General features: G+C 38.1%; 1 protein-coding gene across 1 annotated transcript in view; it reads right to left on the reverse strand.

The window, feature by feature from the left end:
• The window catches only part of LOC115209906 (ankyrin repeat domain-containing protein 50), a 75,701-nt gene extending 66,987 nt beyond the window's left edge, over positions 1-8,714 (reverse strand). Inside the window, exon 1 of the mRNA XM_036501002.1 lies at positions 8,651-8,714. The gene's annotated coding sequence lies outside the window, so the exon portion shown is untranslated. The remainder of the gene's footprint in view (positions 1-8,650) is intronic.
• Positions 8,715-13,696: the final 4,982 nt, after the last annotated feature.

The raw sequence follows: 13,696 nt of genomic DNA on the forward strand, positions 1-13,696 counted from the left end.
ACACGACTGCAAACATTGCAGACCAAGCTTTCCCCATTCACTACACCAGCAGTGCGCTTTCAAGCAGCATGCTCAAGATTTTCATGCTGAAAACGTACTCTCTCAAAAGTGTCGACTCCTTCTTTAACCTGCTTCCTCCATCTGTGGTGATGTCATGCATTGTTCTCACAGTCAGTCTCCTGCGTATCACAGGCCTTTAATGAGGACTTGACACAGTCCTTAAACCACAGCCTTGGTTTCTGCCGGGGTCTCTTTCCATTCACAAGTTCCCCATATAGCATCTGCTTAGGGATCCTGCTATCCTTCATTCTAATGTGTCCAGTCCAACGTAACCGGTGTTTGTGCACAATCACCTCAATACTCAAGATATCAGCTGTCCTCATGACCTGTGTGTCTGGAGATTTTAAGGTCTAGCCAACATTTGGAATGTGTCTGAGACATCTCTGATGAACGCATTCAAGAACCCTTACATGACATTTGTAAAGGGTCCATGTCTCACATTCTACTATAGCCTTGGGCTGACCAAAGCCTTGTGAGTGGATTTGGTAGGCGGAAACTGAAAGAAGCCCGTTGTATATATGTATATGTGTGTGTGTGTGTTTGACCCCCCCCCCACATTGCTTGACATATGATGCTGGTGTGTTTATGTCCCCATAACTTAGTGGTTCAGCAAAAAGAAACTGATAGTATAAGTACTAGGCTTACAAAGAATAAGTCCTGGGGTCGATTTGCATGGCCACAGTCAAATGACTGAAACAAGTAAAAGAGTAAAAGAATAGACTAGTTCTGTAGCATGCCAACAGATGACAGCACACAGTTGTGTGAGCAGTAAGAGCTAGCAGTGACCTTGATGAGGAAGTGTGCCAAGTGGAATTGGTCTGTTTACTTTGCAAGTTGTGAAATTTGTATCTTTGTAATCATGTGTCTGCTGTAGTCTGCAATTTTGTCATGGACAGCAACAAAGAGCCGACGTAAGATTTAGTGTTAAACTTGAGAAGTCTGCTACAGAGACATTGAGTATGCTTCAGCAAGCTTACGGCGACGAGGCAATGGATCGCATGCAATGCTTTGAGTGGGATGGGTGATTCAAAAGCAGAAGAACATCCGTGGAAGATGATGAGCGATCTGGAAGAGCTGGCACAAATGTCTCTCCTAGATATGTGGTATTGTGTATCAAGAATTTGTTCCCCAAGGCCAGATTGTCAGTTGAGAGTTCTACTGCAACATTTTGAAGCGTTTGAGTGTTGGGAGGTCATTCGGTGAAAGCAACCAGATCTGTGGAGCACAAAGAACTAGATTCTTCATGATGGCAATGCACCCTGTCACCGAGATTGTTTCACTCATGAGTTTCTTACCAAAAACAACATGGTGTCGCATCTGCCTCCACCCTATTCACAAGATTTACCACCTGCGGGTTTCCATCTCTTCTTGAAGATGAAAATGCAGCTCAAAGGTCACTGCTGTTGAGATCCAGAGCAAATTGCAGAAGGTCTTTAACTCACAGAAAATGATTTCCAGGCCAGATTCCAAAAGTGGCAGGAATGCTGAGATTGGTGTACTGCTACACAAGGTGACTATTTCAAAGGAGATGATGTTAAAACTCAGTTACATAAGTTATTTTGTTTATTCAACACAATTAGTCCTGGAACTTTTTGATACCACCTCATACATATATTCATACATTAATACATACACTCATACGTATCCTATATATCTCTCTTCTAAGGCGGCGAGCTGGCAGACACGTTAGCGCGCTGGGTGAAATGCTTAGCGGTATTTCGTCTGTCGTTACGTTCTGAGTTCAAATTCCGCCGAGGTCAACTTTGCCTTTCATCCTTTCGGGGTCAATAAATAAAGTACCAGTTTCGCACTGGGGGCGATATAATCGACTCAATCCCTTCGTCTGTCCTTGTTTGTCCCCTCTATGTTTAGCCCCTTGTGAGCAGTAAAGAAATATATAAATCTCTCTTCTATCTTTTCTCTCATCAAAGAAACTATTTCTCTAGCGTTTGCTATTTTACTCTCATTCTGGTCTAACAACCCTCCATGTTTGTTTTTGTTCGGTTTCCTTGTATGTCTCCTCTGTCCTGTTTTTTTCCCAACTTTGACCCTCCATAAATCCCAAATTTTATTTTGGTACTTATGGGAGCAGCTGTCTTTGAGGACTCATATTGTCATTCAATACTCGAAATGAGGATTAGATAGACAGCCAACAACTTATGAAGAGTCATTCTTTATGTTACTTGCCCTGTTTTCCATTTGTTTCTCTCGTTGTTTGCGTATTGAACTCATTTGTTTTTGTATTTCATGTTGTTTACTGCTGGTGACATCCTGTACCCATATATGCATATATATATACACACATACATTTTGCCTGCATTTGAAGACATTATCATTGTTTAACATCTGTATTCCATGCTGCCATGAGCTGCCCAGTTCAACAGGATCTGACAAACCAAAGGACTGCATTGACGTCCAGTACCTGCTTCTCCACAAATTCTACAGTCGGATGCACTTGCTAAAGCCAAATACTTAACAGAGTGTAATGGTTGCTTTTTACGTGGCACCAGCAGCAGTGAGGTCACTGAGTAACTTTCTGGACAAGACCCCTTAGCTGAGGTGGGGGTGCAATAACGTGAGAGGTGACTTTGTGCCAGGTGTTGAGAGGGACAAGAACAGGTGTCTTGCAGCAGAGGAGATACATGGCTACCCCAGGAAAAAGGGACAATTTTGAAGACAAGATGTTACGAGATGAACCGAGGGAACGGGGGTGGGAGAGAGAAGATTAAGGAGAGTTGGTAGGTGAGTGGTTAAGTTCACATGTGTGAAAGGAGAATGACAGATGGTTAATGGTAGGGAAGAGGTGAATGAAGAGAATGCTGAACATGGGTGGAGGCATGGGCAATGGTGAATATTAGTTTGTTTTTAGTGGGGGTAGGTGAAGGACATGAATGGGTCCGGAGGGAGGAGGAGGAGGAGGAGAAGGTGAGAGTGCATAAAGGGAGGAGGTGGAGAGGAGTAGCATAATAAAACTGTAGATAGATAAGAAATAGGGAGGTGGCACAGTATCTTCTACTATAACCTCAGGCTGACCAAAACCTTGTGAGTGGATCTGGTAGATGGAAACTGAAAGAAGCCTTTCGTGTGTATGTGTGTGGGTGTTTTTGTGTCTTTGCTTGTCCTCCGCCACTGCTTGACAAAAGGTGTTGGTTGTGTTTACACCCTCATAACTTAGCAGTTTGGCAAAAGAAACTGACAGAATAAAGTACCAGGCTTAAAAGGAAACACCAGAGGTCGATTCATTCGATCAAAAATTCTTCTTCAGGGCAGTGCCCCAGCATGGCCACAGTTTAAGGACTGAAACAAGTGAAAGATAAAAGTTAAGATGATGTGAACTGCAGGGCTGTAGGGTGGGGGAGGGAAGATGCACGATGGCAGAACAAGGTCAAAGGAGAGTAACGGGGTGGGGGTGGGGCATAGTAACAAAGGTGGGGTGGGGCATTGATGGCAGACATGAAAGGGTGTGTAGGGAAAAGGGGGCATTCAGTGGAGAACTAAAGTTTTAAGGCCGATATTGAGAATGCAGGATGGGTGCCGAATGGTTCCAGGGGAGAAATAACTGGTAACAATACACAAGGAAGATGAAATAAGTAGAGTTTTGCATTTATACCATTCTAGCTGTAGAAGGGTGAAGAAGGGAAGGGTCGTAGGGAAGGCTTGACAGGTAGAGATTGGGTGAGATGGGGGTACAGCTATAAATATTTTTTTAGGGCCTTGCTTTTTGGGGTATTTTTTTTTTTTTTGCTGAAATGGATGGATCTTCTCAAACACAGTGAATTGCCAGCATCTCGGTCCTTCGTGATCTCCTCGGTGAAGCTTAACAACCTGAGGTCGGTTTTCATTACTTTGTCCCACATCTTCCTGGGTCTCCTTCTTTCACAAGTTCTATCCACAATTAGGAAACAGTAACTGGCACTCTGTCGGTTGCGACGATGATGGTTCCGTTGATCCAATCAGCGGAACAGCCTGCTCGTAAAATTAACGTCCAAGTGGCTGAGAGCTCCACAGATATGCGTCGTTGTCAAGGAGATTCAGTATGACACAGAATATGACATGGCTGGCTCTCTGAATTACAGGTACAACTCATTTTGACCAGCTGAGTGGACTGGAACAACATGCAATAAAGTGTCTTGCTAAAAGACACAACACATCGCCAGGAATCGAACTTCCCGATCTTACGACCGTGAGCTGAATACCCTAACCAGTAAGCCAAGCGTCTAGAGAACAGTACTTCTTTAATGTATACAGGGTGGCCCCAAAGTAGGTTTACAGTTATACAACAATCTCTTTAGCATTCACATATTAACAGTTTAAGTCTTAATTATAAAAAATATGAAACCATTATTCTATGCTAATTTAGTTCATTTTGTCAAGCTCTCTTTTCAGTTCATAAGATAGAAATTTTAATGTAATAAAATGTTTTAAAAGAAATTTAAAGTGCCTACATGATAACTGAAAACCTACTTTTAGGCCACACAGAAATTTTAATGTAATAAAATGTTTTAAAAGAAATTTAAAGTGCCTACATGATAACTGAAAACCTACTTTTGGGCCACACAGAAATTTTAATGTAATAAAATGTTTTAAAAGAAATTTAAAGTGCCTACATGATAACTGTAAACCTACTTTTAGGCCACACAGAAATTTTAGTGTAATAAAATGTTTTAAAAGAAATTTAAAGTGCCTACATGATAACGGTAAACCTACTTTTGGGCCACCCTGTATGTAAACATATTTTGGATGCATTTGAAGTGTATGTAAATATATATTTGTTTTGTTTCAAATGTGTCTGTTCAGGTTACAGTTGAAAGCTTTAGTTGGTTTCACTTACTCAAAATGCCGTTTCAGTTTTTCATTTCTTAATGACAAAACTCTAATTACGAACACGTACGCTACAAACAATATAACAGAAACATGATATATATACACACGTTCAATACAAACACTATATTTATCGACAACAAATTCACACATTATATATTTATAAATTGCAAATGTAAACATTATATATTTATATACACACGGCAATTGTAAATGCCATTCAGTCTAATTAATTTCTGAGTAAAAAAAAATTCATATTAATTGTAAATTACTTTATAAAAATTGATAGTAGGGAGGAGAGATGATTCTGACTCTCTGATGTCCAAAACATTTGGAAAAAAAAAAAAAACATTATAAAAAAGGAGTAAATTTCAGAAAATATTAGAAGGAAGAGTCGGCTTTCTTTCGGAGATGGTATCACCAACTTGAAAATGGAAACTGGCAATATGCCCACGGGCGAATTGAACAGTGACACACACACACACACCCACATATATATATCAGACAGAATGAGATAACAAACCCAAGGCTGTGAGGAGTTTTCAGGACATTTATAATGAAATAGTCTTACAGCTGTTTCTGGGATTATGGATATCCCTTCAACAGAGACGGCATGAAAATATTTGAGTTTGAATTATATATACCAGCAAAATATGAAGAATCAACATAAGAAATCTTTTTTGGAAACTTCCAAATTAAAGGACGAATCTACATTCAACCCTTTTACACCTATATGTGTGTGTGTGTCATTTTTGTATTTAGTTTGCAAGATTCTTTATGGGAATTCGTGTGTTGAAGCATATTTTATTGTCAGGGGAAAGTCATTCTCTTTTAGTGCTTTATTTAACACACTCACCGATTCGATTTCCACTCATTTACACACACACATAAATACACATTGTAAAAAGTTGTAAAACTTTAAAAATTAGATTAACCAAGTTTGCACAAGGCTAGCAAAATTTGATGGGAGGGGCTTTAGTTGATACCACTGACGCCGGTACTTGACAGATACTTTATTTCATCGACTCCGAAGGAACAACAAGCAAAGCTGGCCTCGTCGGGATTCGAACACAGGAAATAAAGAGTCGGATTAAATACCGCAGGGACATTTTTTCCGACGTTACATTTAACATATATATAAAGAGAAAAGGCAACGAGCTAACAGAATCTCGAGTGTCGAAAAAAATGCCTTGCGGTATTTGTTCCGACTCATTACGTTCTGAGTTCAAGTTCTGCCGACGTCAACTTCGCCTTTCATTCTTCGGGGGCTGATAAAGTAAGTACTAGTCATGTAATGAGGTTGATGGCATTGACTAACTCCTGCCCACAAAATGTTTGGCCTTGTGCTTAAATTAGATACGATATGCACATGGAGAAGAAATTAAAATTTTAGAAACAGACAACGATCTGATAATGGTAGGCATTCTCATATGACTGAATGACTAAGTATGTAGGTGAAGGAAAAGAATTACAAATATTTGTCACCTTCTAAAGAAAAATAATTCCCCACAAGATACTTCTTTGAGTTAAGTAACTTATTTTACTGCTATATCATCACAGGAAAGTTGTACCAAATATCTTGTTCGTCATTAAAATTATGCTTATTTTGAGAGAGAGAGCAAAACATGTGCATTGAAGCAACATTCATATCAAGATTTGTTATGGAAATAAAATACTTGCGTTGAATTCTGTTAATTCTTATCTTCTTTCTCTTGGGAAAGATGTAGAAAATATAATTCTTAGAGAAAACATTAAAAATAAAGAACCCAGACATACACAAATATATTTACATCACTTTCTCACATTTCGGTGGAAGCCGCTAGTTTAAAAGTGAAAGTTATATTTTTTATTTCTGAATATATATATATATATATTATATATAATATATATATATATATATATATATATAATATATTATAATGAATATAATATTATAGTATATATATGATATATTATATATATATATATATCTATGAATATATATATATGAAGATTATATATAATATATATATGAATATATATATATATATAATATATATATATATGAATATATATATAGAATATATATATATGAATATATATATATATATATATATATGAATATATATATATGAATATATATATTGAATATATATATATATATAATTATGAATATATATATATATGAATATATATATATATATATATATATATATATATATATATATATATATGAATATATATATATATTATATATATATGAATATATATATATATATATATGAATATATATATATATATTATATAATGAATATATATATATATATATATATATGAATATATATATAATATATATATTAATGAATATATATATATATATATATATCTATGATATAATATATATATATATATATATATATGAATATATATATATATATATATATATATAATATGAATATATATATATATATAGATATATATGAATATATATATAATATATATATATATGAATATATATATATATATATATATATATATATATATATTATTATATATATATATATATATCGATATATATATATATAATATATATATATATATATATATATAAGTTAACAGTGAACTTGTTTTCACTCCGATAAACTGGGGTTTTGTTACGGTTTAGTCAAAAGAACAGGGGCTGTGTTTGCGACCTCAGCAGACCCTTCAAGACAGGTAAGACATAGATGTGGTTGGTTTTCATTCCAACCAACTGCAGGAAAAAAGAAATGCGAGTGCTAGGGAGCGGAATTCCAGAGATCCGAGTCTCTGGGAACGAAGACTGTGACACAGAGATCAGTGCGGTGTCATTGAGGGCACGATATGGAGTAACGAGAGAAACAAATGAATCTAGTAAGCTCTGGTGAGGATGGCATACAAGTAAGTGGTTAACTTCGAGAAGAGGATACTGTGATAATGATAGAAAGAGGGGGGAAGAAGAGACAAAACAGCGTATCAACAAGCAAAAAGGTTAGTGTGTGACAACATATCAGTTAGGTGGCTTTCCTGGAAAATGTGGCCTGACATGTTGAGTGTAGCAGTAGCACCGTCCTAGGTATGACAGCATTATTCCATTATAATAATAATAATAATAAACATTGTGCAGTGCTCAGATGCACTACAACTCATCTAAAGTGCATATATAATCAGGTGTAGTTTCGGCGGATTTCGGAAAGCATGAGGGCCTTAAAGGATGCAGTGTCATGGCAGTCAACAACTGACGCAGGCAGTTTATTCCATGCTTCAGCAACTCTGAGCGTGATAAATACAAAAAAAAAAAAAAAAAAAATTATGGGTCTGACTTTGAGCTTTCTAGTGTCAGTAAAATGTTTGGATCTGAAGAATTTTCTGGACATAAAGAAGTAAGGCTAGTCTTATGGATACACTTTTGTTATGCTATGAATATCAAGACTAGTATTTATAAGGGTTTTTGAAATTTTAGATGCAGGTTGTTCCTGATTCCCGGGGTGAGAAATCGAATTTATAGAGTCGAACAAATCATAAATAAAAAGGAAAACGACAAATAAATAATAACAGGTACATTTCAAGAACTACGCTACAAACCATATATAACCACCACCATCCGAGGGAACATAAAACGAGATAGATTGACAATGCAATTAATCTAACTGATTATTTAGAATGACAATTAGCAGGAAGTGAGGATATAACAAATACCGGTGATGATGTTGCCGAGTCAAAGACAAACTGATCTTTTTTTTTTTTAAATATAAAGAACAACAATTCCTACCTTCGAGTGACATACGGACCCAAACAAGCTTGTTGATACTACCAGCAAGCGAGCAGACTTATTAACAAGCACTCACTCTCTCTCTCTGTTGTAAATAGTTTCACTATCTCTCTCACACACACTAATTCTCTCGCCCTCTCTCTCATTTGCTCTACGAGTGATTAACATTGAGCATTAGAACATAAGTCAATCAGTCAGTCCCAGATAAGGAAACTAAGAGTGGAAAGGAGTGGAGAGAGCAAAGAACGAGACAGACAAACAGAGAGAAAGAGACAGATACATAGACAGAAGAGAGATAGTGAGAGTGAAAGTGGAGTAAAAGGAAGAGGTAAAATGAAAGTGGCAGTATGAGGAAGATGTAGAATAAATAAACAGTGATAATGATGATGATGTTAAAATAATGATAATAATAAAAGCCTAATTTACAAACAAACGAAGAAAGCCGAGCAAGAATCAAACATGGTAGAAAATAGAACAACCTGAAAATAACTTTGAGTCAAGTGAGGAGGCTTCAGTGACAGAGAGATGGAGCGATAACATTTATTAATCATTTCTTTCGACTTAGGCAGAAAGCCAATTTGTAGCAGTGGAACGTGTACAATCGGTCAATTGTTGTGCTTTTATCCCTCGGGGTTTCGATAAAATAAGTACCAGTTAAATACTTCGGGGTCAATTTACACGGTTGCACATCTCTTTTGTGGTATAAAAAAAAACCCCACTATTATAGCTATTTACTGGATTTGAACTTCTGTCCAAGTAGACCTCTGTGCTGTAACGGCCTTAGCTAGTCATCCATTCTATCATGTGTGTGTGTGTGTGTGTTATTTTACTCGAGTCAGTCACTAGGTTATGACCATGCTGGAGCACCATCTACAAGAATTTTAGTCGAATCGAACCCCAAGTACTTCTTTTTCTTTTAAGCCTGGTCTGGTATTTTGCTTGTTGGCCTTTTTTGCCGAACCGATAAGTTACTTATACGATAGGCTTCTTTCAGTTTCCGTCTACCAAATCCACTCACAAAGCTTTGGTTACACCGAAGCTTTAGTAGAAGGCATTTGCCCAAGGTGCCACGCAATGGGATTGAACTCGGAATCATGTGGTTGGGAAGCAAGCTTCTTTCCACACAGCCACGTCTATGTATATATGTGTATGTGTTTAATTCTTCATTAGGAACGACACCAGGATTTTTTTTTGTGTGCGTGTGTGTGTTTTTTAGGAAGCATGAGATGGTGGTGATGATAGTATTTTGTAGGCTGAACTGACCCACGTATATTACGAATATTTATTTCATTAATACCTTACCACCACCACACATTCCAGTACCAAGATACCAAGTGGCGGACTGGGTAAAAAAATATTGGTTGCCAGGAGACTAGGGGAGGCCCGCCCGCAACTACAGTGCTATCATTTATTTTATTTTTTTTTTTTTGTCAAAAGTATTCTTTTCAACTGTCTACAAACACAACCAAGCTGAAATAATTAATGCATTCTTCCAAGAGTGAATATAAAATTCTCAAACTTGAGAGGATGGGCCCCCGATATATAGATTCTAATGGCGCTAGGGATTCTGAAAACTGACAGTACCCAAATGAATATATACAGGGTGCGATGGGTAAATTGGCGACATTTATATTTTTAATTTCGCGCATGCGCATTATTTTATTTTTTTTGTCGACTACACAGTATGGTAGGGTCAGTTGGGCACTATCTGTGAGAAAAACAGCACCATGACCCAATTCACTCTGCCAGAAATTTGGAAACAACGTGCTGTACTGCTTGGCATTCGCACCGGAAGCTCTGGTACGAACATTTCAGAGTGTTTGGGTGTCAATCTGAGGACATGTACTGAGAGTGATAAAAATCAAACATCCAGCCAACACCATGGTGTTTGGAGTGATCACTAGTGATGGCGACGTTGTGCCTCCGTTCATCTTCCCACACGGCCTCAGATTCAACGCGGAGGCCAACATCAAGTGCCTGGAGGAGGTAGTGCTGCCCTGGGTCAAGAGGGTAGCTGCTGGAAAACCCTATGTCTGGCAACACGACTCTGCACCATACTACCCAAGCAGGAGAACCCAGTCATGGTTGTCAGACAATTTCTGCGACGACATCTCCCCTAACATCTGGCCACCTAACTCCCCAGACTGCAACACCCTTGATTATTATGTGTGGGGCGCGGTTGAGCGAGAGACCAACAAAACTCCTTGTAACACTGAATATGAAATGAAGGCAAGGATTATGGCAGCATTCACCAACTTAAACAAGGAGACCATCCAGAAGAGTTGCAGGAGATTCCGAAGTTGTCTGGAGCCTGAAGCCAATGGCGATTTTAATGAATAAATTTACTCTTTAGTATTGCAAGATATTTTTATGTTATTGTTGTATTTCGGGACGGTCATCATTTTTTTTTTCCAAATAAACACATGCACCATATATTTTTTCTTCATTCGTTTATTACTGTTCTTATTTTATTAACTCATGTCCATTGTCCGGAAATCTTTCGTCACACATCTGTGACCTCTTCAGCGATACTTTTCTTTTCGTGTGTGTTCTTGCTACACTTACTCCATTCTTTTCTTAAGATTTCCGGACAATGGACAAGAGTTAAAATGATAAAATAAGAACGGTAAGAAACGAGTGAAAAAGAAAATATGTATAGTGTGTGTTTATTACGCAAAAAAAAACCCCACAAAAAAACGACCGGTCCGAAATACAATATCTGTTTCAACACACGATTTCATATCAGGAATCTTGCAAAACGAATTGATAAACGTATTTTTATGTTAAAATGAGATGTAGGTGTACTACTTAAGAAGAGTGTTCCCGGTGCGCGCACTCGCATAGTCGCACATCCACACTAGCTAGTCGATCCTTACTTTGTGTTTTTGTTTTATTTACTTTGCTAGGTAGTCGTAGGATCGACTAGTCACGACTAGAGTGCGCGCACCGGGACCACTCTTCTAAAGTAGTACCTATATATATATATATATATATATATATATATATATATTATAACGGGAAGCTTTATGAAAATAAACAAAAGACGAAGGCAGGTGGAAAACAAACGAACAATTGTATTAGTATGGCGCTCATATATATATATATACATACTAGCTTAAGGTGACCCGCTCTACGCGCGGGTAAGAGTGTGGTTGTTATTTTCTGTTGCATCCTTTCGGTACGTAAAAAACACCATCCGAACGTGGCCGATGGCAGCGCCGCCTTGACTGGCTTCTGTGCCGGTGGCACGTAAAAAGCACCAACCGATCGTGGCCGCTGCCAGTACCCCTCCCCCCGTGGCACCTGTGCCGGTGGCACGAAAAAAGCACCCACTATAACCACGGAGTGGTTGGCGTTAGGAATGGCATCCAGATGTAGAAACACTGCCAGATCAGACTGGAGCCTGGTGCAGCCTTCTGGCTTCCCAGACCCCGGTCAAACCGTCCAACCCGTGCTAGCACGGAAAACGGACGTTAAACGATGATGATGATGATTCTCCCTCTTTGTTTCTCTCTCCCTTTCCCACTCTCTTACTCTTCCTTTCTCTCGGACTCTCCCTCGCTTTCTCTTACTCTCTATCTTTCTCTCTCCCATTTATAAATAATATATATATAACAAGGCGATAAGCTGAAAGAATCGTTAACACGCCGGACTAAATGCATAGTTGCATTTTTTCCGGCTTAACGTTCTGAATTCAAACGTCGCCGAAATCGACGTTGCCTCCCGTCCTTTCGATGAAATAAGCACCAACTGAGCATTGAGGTTGATTTGACTTGTCTCTCCCCAAAATTGCTAGCCTTGTGCCAAAATTTGAATACGGCAAACCGAATTCAAAACGTAAAGCTGAAAGTAAATCTGCGAAGCATTTCGTCTGACATATTCACGATTTTGACAGCTCGCCGCCGACTAAGCAACAATAACCTTTTCTGACTATACAAGGACTGAAATTTTAACAGAGGGCGATAGTCGACTATAGCGACCCCAATGCTCGAGTGGTACTTATTTCATGGACCCCGAAAGGATAACAGACGAAGTCGACCTCGACGAAATTTGAACTAAATTAGTACGTAAAGACGGACGAAATGTTGCTGAACATTTTGTTCGGCATGCTAACTATTCTATCAAAACAATAAGAATAATAATGGTTTCAAATTCTGGCACAAGGCCAGCAGTTTTAGGGGAGAGAACAAGGCAATTACATCGACCCCAGTGATCAACTGGTACTTATTCTATCGGCCTTCGGAGTGAAACTTGGGCGAAGGTAAAGAATATGCACACCCGGTGGTTAGGGTTTAGGTGCTTTTGTTACGCCGAAAACCAGTGATGTCCTCCGCCTGAAATTTGAACTAAGAATGTAAAGATGGACGAAATGTCGCTAAGCATTTGGTCCGCGTGCTAACGGTCCTGCCAGAACAATAAGAGTGACAATAATTAATGTTCAAGATTTGTTGCCGAACACTCAGTAAATAGTTGAGACTACAATATAGCGAGAAAGAAGGAGAGATAAATTTAGTGGTTGAGAGAGCGGTAATGAAAGAAAGAGAGTTAGTGAATTAGTAAGAGAGACATATGAATGAGAGAGGTAACGAACAAGAAAGTTAATGAATGAGGTGATTGATGAGAGAAAGTTAATGAGTGAGAGAGGTAATTGGTGAGAGGAAGTTAATGAGTGACAGAGAGTAAGAGGAAGAAGGTGAGAATTGGTGGATGAATGAATGAATGAAAGTGTATGAGTAAGTGAGGATGAGAAATAATGAGAAACAGAGAGAACTTGTGGCAAAGAGAGAGTTAATGGATGTGGGTAACCACGAGGGAGAAAAAGTTTGTGTGGGAGGGAAGTGCAGAAGTGAGAGCTAATGTAAGAGAGATGGAGTGAGTGAGAGAGTGAGTATGAGAGAGCTGGTGAGTTATTGCTCGTCGTTAACACATTTTCGTCTATTAATTTACTAATATAATTATTCTTAAAATGCTCATTAACATAGATTCGTGAATCACATTAATTACTGAGATGCTTCCTTTTTCCTACCACCTTAAAAAAACAAAAAG

This window comes from Octopus sinensis, linkage group LG3 (assembly GCF_006345805.1).
Source record: "Octopus sinensis linkage group LG3, ASM634580v1, whole genome shotgun sequence".
NCBI classification, from domain to species: domain Eukaryota; kingdom Metazoa; phylum Mollusca; class Cephalopoda; order Octopoda; family Octopodidae; genus Octopus; species Octopus sinensis.